This window comes from Crotalus tigris, unplaced genomic scaffold (assembly GCF_016545835.1).
Source record: "Crotalus tigris isolate CLP2741 ecotype Arizona unplaced genomic scaffold, ASM1654583v1 scf7180000018219.524809, whole genome shotgun sequence".
Taxonomy (NCBI): domain Eukaryota; kingdom Metazoa; phylum Chordata; class Lepidosauria; order Squamata; family Viperidae; genus Crotalus; species Crotalus tigris.
This window is the reverse complement of record NW_024096888.1, coordinates 397,980-407,483: the sequence shown is the minus strand read 5'-3', so window position 1 is coordinate 407,483 and position 9,504 is coordinate 397,980.

Sequence of the window (9,504 nt, the reverse complement as noted above, 5' to 3'; positions counted from 1 at the left end):
CACCCCAGACCTAACAACTGTCGATAAGAAAGACAAAAAAGTCTGGATAGTGGATGTGGCAGTGCCTGGAGACAGCCGAACAGAAGAGAAAGAGCTGGAGAAGATAACAAAATAGAAAGACCTACAAATAGAAATAGAAAGACTGTGGCAAAAGCAAGCAAGGGTAGTACCAATAGTCATAGGCGCCTTGGGTGCAATCCCAAAACAACTGGAGCACCACTTGAACATCATTGGCATTGACAAATTCTCTATTAGTCAATTGCAAAAGGCGGCCTTACTAGGAACTGCTTCCATCCTGCGACAATATCTGTAATACCATCAAACATCCACATCTGCCTATCCCAGGTCCTGGGTAAGGACTCGATAGATAGACAAAATGCCAAATCCAGTCTGAACATCTGGCTGACTGTGTGATGATTAATAATAATAATAATAATAATAATGTAATAAAGTTGGAAGGGATCTTGGAGGTCATCTAGTCCAACCCTCTGCTCAGGCAGGAAACCCTATACCATTTCAGACAAATGGCTGTCCAGTCTCTTCTTAAAAACTTCCAGTGTTGGAGCATTCACCATTGGTGGAGGCAAGTTAGAGTTATAAAAATAAAAATTATATTATTTTTAAAATAAAAAATAAATGCATTACTAGTTACAGTTGAATTTCAGAGCATTCCTTTTAAGAAGCATGTTTTGAAATACAGTATTGAAGGCATTATTACCTCTGAAAGTGGGAGATTTAAGACAAGAAATAATATAATTCACCACTAGAGAGCGCCTTTAGTAAACAAAATTTCATCATAGATAGGTGTTTCATATTTATGTGTGCATTTGTGTAATGTGACACTGGTAGCATTTCATACACATGCTGTCTCTGCACGTGGATAACAAGGCTTCTGATCTACAAATCTGTATAATAATGCAGTTGTAACACTATGTAAATACAGTTTGTTTTTCTGTTTTACATGCATTACTGTAAAAATTTCCAGAATATAAATATTTTGTTTAATGCAAGGAAATGTCATTATATATGAATGTACAATCTGGGTGTTTACAAGTGTGCATACATTTGCTAAATTTTAATAATTATTTTAATATTTTTTTATAAAAAATTAGGGTTTCAGAAATCAGTTCTATGATATTACATTTTCTTGTGGTACAATGCATATCTATTTAAAAAATTAATTCAGTAATTAGTTGCCTTATGCTATGAAAAGTATTACAAGCATTGGTGTTTACCACCAATTATCAATTATTTTTTCAGACTTTTTTTCCCATGAATACTTTGCATTAGCTTTAAGGCCTCCAGGAAAGAAATATAACACAGGCCTCTAAGAATCATAACATAGATCAGCAAATAAGAAATGGATCTGTTTTTGGTGCAAAAGATGGGGCAATACTGGAGGAGAAAGATCACATTTTACTAAAACAATGTTTGTTGGATTCTAAATTATTAAGGAAAAAGAACAGATCTTTTAGAAAGACTTTTTTTAAAAAAAAATTTAATTGTGGATGGGAAATTTTAGGGCTCTGGTTTGCTGTTAGTATCTTGGGATCATTTAGAGAAAACAGGATCAGTTTGATTGTGTAAGAAGACCCATTTCATTCTTTAAAATCACTGTACATTTTAGAGGTGCCAGGGGCCTGGAAATAGCCAGTTTCTTGTTAGCAAGTGGAAAAATGTTGAAAGAATAAGATGCTTACCACCTAGTTATTTTGGCTTCTTTTGTTATTAGATTTGCCTTAGCCACAGGCATCTTTGATGACTCTGTACCAGTGATGGCGAACCTTTTAGAGACCAAGTGCCCAAAAATCGCCAACGCCTCATCCACCCGCAGGGCTACCATTGCCTCTATGGCCCACCACAGCAGATCACCCAGGTGGCCCAGCAGCATCATGGCAGCCACGCCCTCCACCCGTGCCCCACAGCATCATCTTGTCCCCGTTGCCCAGCTGCCATATCCTTGGCTATGCTGCTCAGTGTGGGCCGCACCTGGGGGTAACTCTCCTCCGGGGGACTGCTGGTAAGGAGGGGGCCATGGGAGGAAGCGGGGCTGAGTGCCTCCTCTGGCACACATGCCATTGGTTCGCCACCACTGCTCTATACAATTTCATTCAACCTTTGTTAATAGTGAGATGCTTCTTTCTTTTCAGCATATAACAGCTTCGTTTAGAGACAGATTCGTTCCTTTGAGCCTGACAGGATTATGTAAGATGGGGGACTGAACTGGTCCCAATCGTATTTTCAAGATCAGGGGGAACTATCCTAGGAATAAACTGTCATCTCATCCCATAAGAGACTTTTATTTCATCAAGGAAGTATCTTCCTAATTTGAGTTTCTGAAAACAGTTAAGTATTATAGAGCCAGTATGGTGCAGTGGTTAAGGCAATAGGCTAGAAATCAGAATATTGTGAGTTCTACTCCTGTTTTAGGCATGAAAGCCTCCAGTCACTTTCTCTCAGCCCAACCTACTGCACAGAGTTGTTGTCGGGGGAGGGAAGGAGGAAGAAGGAATGTTATGTATGTTTACCACCTTAAGTTATTTATAAAGTAATAAAGGCTTGGTAAAAATCTAATAATTAAATAATGTAACAACAATGAAGACGCAATCATTATATACCAATACATAATAGAAATAAAAATAAGGAAGTTTATCTTTTATCTTGAAAATCCACTCTTGGGGAATTAAGTATGGAAACATGAAAAATAGGGAAGCTTTCATTTTATGTGCATTTTAATCAAATCAGTAAATATCAAAGTGCCAATTTAGTTTCTATATTTTAGTTGTTGCCCATGTGTAAGAATGTCGTTTAGTTTTGACACAATGTGCAGATTGTGCTGAAAAACGTACATTCAGATTATCAAGTTTGATGGGTACTTTCCACTAGGGAAAGTACCCGTCAAACTTATTAAGCTGTTGTTTTGCTACATACGGTTTTACTGTCCACTTTGGAAATCAGATTTCTATTTTCCTGCATCATATCCAGACTTATATATTTTTCCCCTTACTTTTATTTGTAAAAATGAGGAAAGAATGATGCAATCTGAATCATGACCCAAACTCTATCATTAAATACTTGCATGCAACATTGTGACACAAGTATGAAAGGGTGGAGTTTGCATAATATCTCTACGCAAGTTTCATCACTGTGGCTAGCGGTGGACATTTCTGAATGAATAAAACACACCGTATTAAATGCTAGTGTAATTTGATTTTCTTTAGTTTTCCGTTGAAAATTGTTGCAAACCAATGCCTTGATCAGTTATTATGGCCTAAAACTTCACAGTGTCGATCTGCAATTCCCAGGATCCTTTGCAGATATGTCAGAATTAATCAGGAATTCTGGGCATTGTAACCCAATTCTGGGCTGGGAAAACTGGCTGAGCTCTTGTTGTATTAGTAACCTTAACCAAGGTTAGCCAAGAAAGAGACTTTGAATCTCCCTTAATCTGAAGAATATTTCCTCTGGTCATAGAACAAGAAGAGACGATATTAGAGCACAGCAAAGTATTTCCTTACCTTTCTCATTCCCCCAGTACAGAAATAACCTAAGTGGTCCAGGCCAGGCAAAACGAGGTCAGATATGAAAAGACAAGTTCCATACAGATAAATTTCAGGTGGTAAAAGCAACTGTAGTTTGCTGATTTTTTTTTTTTTTTTAGGTAATGCATATACTAGAATTAATGTTTTGCTGATGGAAAAAAAGTTCTTCAAAAGGAGTGTTGTGAATTCAGAGAACATGGTATTACTGAAAAATTTCCACCAGATGGTGTAATCCTCAAGAGACTGAAACGGATTTTTCTCTTAGCCCCTTGTTCAGAATTTCAGAAATATACATACAATAGCAAGAAAAATAAACATCTAAAGAGACAAAATGAAGAAAGCTCAAGTATTTAACGTCTTTTCTTCAAATGTTTAAAAATATATAACGGGGGAAAAAAACCTATATTGAAAGGGGAAGGAGAATGGTTAAGTTCATCTCAATTATGCCTCTTATATAACTAGGCAGTTGTAATGCATCTTTGTGAGTTGAAGGGTTGTCTATTTAGACAGCAGTGACTGCTCCCGAATTCCTCAGCAGGTTGCCCATCAAAATAGATTCTCTCTCTCTCTCTCTCTCTCTCTCTCTCTCTCTCTCTCTCTCTCTCTTTCCCCCATAGTTAATGATTTCATAGATGCACACCAGAGATCTCTATTTTCACTATTTCTCTGGCAAACTTCCAATGAAATCTATGAGAACTAAGAGTCAGATGAGATCTTTTTTTCCCCTGGTGATTCTGGAATAAAACAATCTGATTGCAAGTCCTCCAAAATTTTTAAATGTCAAATCAACATCATTACCCTGGGAATCATGCTAGATTTAGATAATAATAATAATAATAATAATAATAATAACAACAACAACAACAACAACAACAACAACAACAAGAACGTTGGAAGGGACCTTGGAGGTCATCGAGTCCAACCCCCTGCTCAGGCAGGAAACTCTATACCATTTCAGACAAATGGCTGTCCAGTCTCTTCTTAAAAACTTCCAGTGTTGGAGCATTCACAACTTCTGGAGGCAGGTTGTTCCACTGGTTAATTATTCTCACTATCAGGAAGTTTCTCCTCAGTTCTAGGTTGCTTCTCTTTGGAGAATAGCTTGACTCCCTCTTCTTTGGGGCAGCCCCTGAGATATTGGAACACTGCTATCATGTCCCCCCTTGTCCTTCTCTTCATTAAACTAGACATACCCAATTCCAGCAACCGTTCCTTATATATTTTAGCCTCCAGTCCCCTAATCGTCTTTGTTGCTCTTCTCTGTACTCTTTCTAGAGTCTCAGCATAAGTACTGAAGGCCATTCCTCCTCAGAAGCAACCTATACTATTGGTGGTTGCAATTTGTGTCTGGTTGGGTTGGGTGTTCTCCATGCTATCTTGCTTCGAACAGTTGTGTCTCATTATTGCTGTTAGCTTAAATTATTCCCTTTGTTAGCCACTTTATCAAAGATTGATAGATGCATCAACCATGTCCTTTCATTCCCTTGAAAAGATACAAAGCACTGAAGCATTTTGTAGACAGATGAGGCAGTAACCAGCACACTTTACAGAGCCTTAAATCTATGTAATGCCACTTTTTTCCTCTATTTGGGGGAGAATGTTAAGCAATTAAGTCCATTGCATCCCTAGTTTTTTTCCTTGGTAGTATATCCAGCACCTTTCTCTTCTACTCTTGAGTTTTTTAGCATCTGATCATAGAGATAGATGGACTTCAAAATTTATCTCAAACTAATTAGCAAAGTTATAAATACTAACTCTTTGTCCATGGTCCTCTTCTGCTTTCTCTCTTTCAGTGTCTATCTCTGAAAACCTGGAAAAGAGAGTATGATGTGAATAGGTCTGAAGGAAGTGGTTCTCTCTCTATTCTATAGCACTGCACTCTCCAAGATGGACACAATTTTTTATTGAGCAAGCTACACAGAACACAGTGATAAGGCAATTGTAGGACATAGCAATTAATGGTATAGCTGTGGTGGCGCAGTGGTTAGAATGCAGTACTGCAGGCTAATTCTGCCGACTGCCAGCAGTTTGGCAATTCAATTCCCACAGGCTCAAGATTGACTCAGCCTTCCATCCTTCCAAGGTCGGTAAAGTGAGTGCCCAGTGTGGTTTCAAAATGGTATTTCTGTTTTTATTTAATTTGATGGTTGCAAAAATTAAAACACCCCAAGGAGTATGACATACTGAGGTTCTAGGAAATTCTCCTCACCAATCCCAAGAAAAATGTTTAGAAAGAACTATGGAAATAAGAAAATCAAGTCTGATCCTTGATTTCCTTATTTCCAGAGCAGAAAAGAGGAGGATTTTTTTTAAAAAAGAAGTTTCCAAACAACCATTGGCATAAACAACAACAACGGCCACAATACATTTCAGTGAAAGCAGACTCAAAACTGGAGAGATTTTCCATTTCAAGCAGTTTTTATTTTGTTTATTTCTTCTTGCCTTCTTTGCTTTCTCATTCATCCTCACACTGAGAAACATAACTAGCTTTGCTGTTACTTAATGTCCAACTTCATCTTCTTGCTGATAAGAAAGGAAACATTCAGAACAGGGAGCTCATTACAGCTCCTAAAAGTAATGTTAGCTCAATAGATTTTTAAACTCATCGCTGAAAAGGTATAGCTAGCATTGAAAGTGTAGTGACCTTTCACCGAAAAATAATGAAGTGAATCACAGGATTTTTTCAACTTTGGGTATTATCTTTAGTACTCCCTATACTGCAAGCAACTACACAGTAATAACTAAATCTTGCTGCATTGTCAAATGACACAGTCCTGTAAAAAGCTATAGTTGTTGTTCCATTCCATTCCATTCCATTCCAGATGGGCTTGTAAACAATCAAATGATTGGCTGAACAATCATTTATCCCTATTATGCTGGGGATTAAGACATTCAACTTTAACACTACCCTTTTATTACATCCTGAGAAAGTAGAAAATATAATATTTAAAAAATACATTGGATAAAAATAGACACATCTAAATGGCACTGTTGTAATCAGCACTCATTAATTGAAGACAATTATCCCCATATTGCTACAGGTTAGAGGTATGAACTAAAATTGAATGCATAGTATTATTGTACAGAAACACACAGCAATATATTGTCATACAGCTGCATATACCAATATACACAGTTACTAGCTCCTCAAGCATTCTAGTCAATATTACTTCAAGAGCAGTATCTAATACTAATACACACAACTAATACTTACAGCCCACTAGGATGGTTTTGGGTTCAGGCAAGTATTGAGTAGGCAAGTTTGGGGCCCAGAAACTGAATGTAGAATCCCAGGATTTTGAGATGAAAAATTGTTGCTAGATTCATAAGCTTAATTTTCAATCATATCCATATTACTTAACTTGACAGAGGTTAATATTTTTCATATGTCTCTACTGCAGTGGTTCTCAACCTGTGGGTCGGGACCCCATTTGGGGTCGAACGACCATTTCATGGGGGTCGCCAAACAACACAGTCTGCCATTTTTTCCCCCTTTTCCTTAGCTGTGCTACTCCCTTTTATTCTATTGGCTTTTGAAAGCCAATATAATAGACTCTCTTGAATAGAGTCTAATTCTATTGGCTTTCAAAAGCCAATAGGACTTGTCCAGGCTGTCTCTGCCCTGCTGAGCCTGCCAAAAGTCCCATTCTGCAAACGGTGCTGCACCAGTTGAGTAGTCCTTGACTTATGACCGGTTGAGTAGTCCTCAACTTACGACCGGTTGGGGGCCACGGCATTAAAAAGGTTGAGAACCACTGCTCTACTGGAAGTAATCGTGATTGTCCTTTAACTTAAAGTTAAAAGATTTCTTTTGAAATACAATGTATTTTAGGGATGTTTGCAAAACATACACAGTTAGAACTCTTTCAGTCTTAGAAGTAGGCCAAAAACACTTTGGAGTGTGTATACAGTAGCCTCCCTCAAATACTGCAATCCAAATATGTTGGAATGAAAGTCTGGCTGGGGATTCTGGGAGCTGTAGTTTCCACACTTTATACAACTGGCACCTGGAGGATGTTTAAATATAGGTGAGCAAAATAAGAATACAGGTGGTCTTTGACTTACAATTACAACTGACCCCAAAATTTCTGTTGCTAAGTGAGTCATTTGTTAAGTGATTTTTTTCTCATTTTATGAATTTTCTGCCACAGTTGTTAAGTAAATCATTGCAATTGTTAAGTTAGTGACATGGTTGTTAAGTGAATCTGGTTTCCCATTGACTTTGCTTGTCAGAAGATCACAAATCTTCACATGATTCCAGGACATTACAACCGTCCTAAATATGAATCGTTGCCAAGCATTTGAATTTTGATGACATGACCATGGGGATGCACACCACAAGTGTGAAAAATAGTCATAAATCACTTTTTTTCAGGGCCAGTTGTAACTGCATGAACTATTGTAAGTCAAGGATTACCTGTGGAAGTACCTAATTTAGTGTCTTGAAAATACTATCAGTTTTCAACTTGTGCAGGGTTTACTGAAAAATTATCATAATTCCTTGGATGGTTGAAAGAGCAATTTCCCTTTGACAATAAACATACCCACTTCATCACTTTGATGCCCATTTATCATATTGATTCTCTGAAGGACTAAATAGAGGAAACTTGACACTGCAGCAAACATGAGTATGTTTGAAGGCTACATTTGAGGCCATGAACATGCTGCTTTTCCTAGGACAGAGCTGCAGTGTAATCTCCAAGTGTGCGATGAGTCACAGATCTTGAAAGGGTAGCTGAAGCTTTGGGATTTCCTTTTCTGTTGGTTGGGACGTGGTGGGAAGACATATTTTGTCCCCTGGAGGCTTATATGCTCCTTTTCCCCCCCTTTTCCAAATGAGGTGTGAATTGAAATTTTGAAAGCTGGCTGAATCTATGCATCAGCTCATTGCAGTGCTCCAGGAACTAAAAAAGGACTGGCGACAAGTTACCTTAATATTTCCTCTTTATGCCAGTTGCTGCACTCAAAACAAGCCCCATGTTGTTTTTCTGTTTGGGTGATATGGTAGACCAATTCTGGTTGGTTTGCTTTTTCTAGCTGAGTAGAAAAAAAGCTTCAGCATCCATTTTGAGATTAGAATGAGCGCAGTTTAGCATGTACAAAGCATTTTCATTTCTTATCTGCTCTCCTTTTAAGTAAAAGAAAAGTTCAAAGCAGGTTCTCAGTGAGTAAAAAAACTGGAAAAAATAAGCGGGGATAAAGCTAAGATTATATTTAATGCAGAGCATAAGGCTTTCTGTTTTCATTAATTCAAGTCATAGCAGTTTTGGGAGTTGTCAATGACATAGGCAAAAAGGTTTATCCCTTCTAGCTTGATGCTTTTAGAATCAGAGTTGGAATTACACACAGGAGTCATATGTCACATGCTACATCCCCACTAAAATATACTTTTTAATTGGTTTAAAAAGAAATTTACAGGTTTCAGCATTAAGCTGGATCTCAGATTATTCAAAAAGAAGGAATAAGAGGGACAGAGTAGTCATGATTGCCTATTTCTACTCAAAATTTTTACTTCTGCATTTTTGGTACCAATAGGGGATGTGACAGCCATCTTCAAAAAGCACCTAGACCAGGGGTGTCAAACTGCCGGCCCGCGGGCCAGATGCATCATAGCGAAATCGCATCCACCCCATTGCCGGCAATGGCAAAAAAGTTGTGATACGTCACAACATTTCACATGATGTTGTGAGTTTGACACCCCTGACCTAGACAAATAGGAGTTGCTCCATACTGAACTGCATACATTCCCACAGCAGAGACTATTATCCTGCTTTGTTATTTAACTCTGAAGCAGGCATATGAAGGTTTGATTCCAAAATGTGGACACAACATCTAGATGTCAGTAAAGGAAAACTCAACAGCTCAAAATCCAGTATTTTGTTTATTTATAATAAATACATACTAAAGTTTGTATACTGCTGTGTTGGCTTAGTTACTCAGTTGCAATTGAATTCCTTTCTAG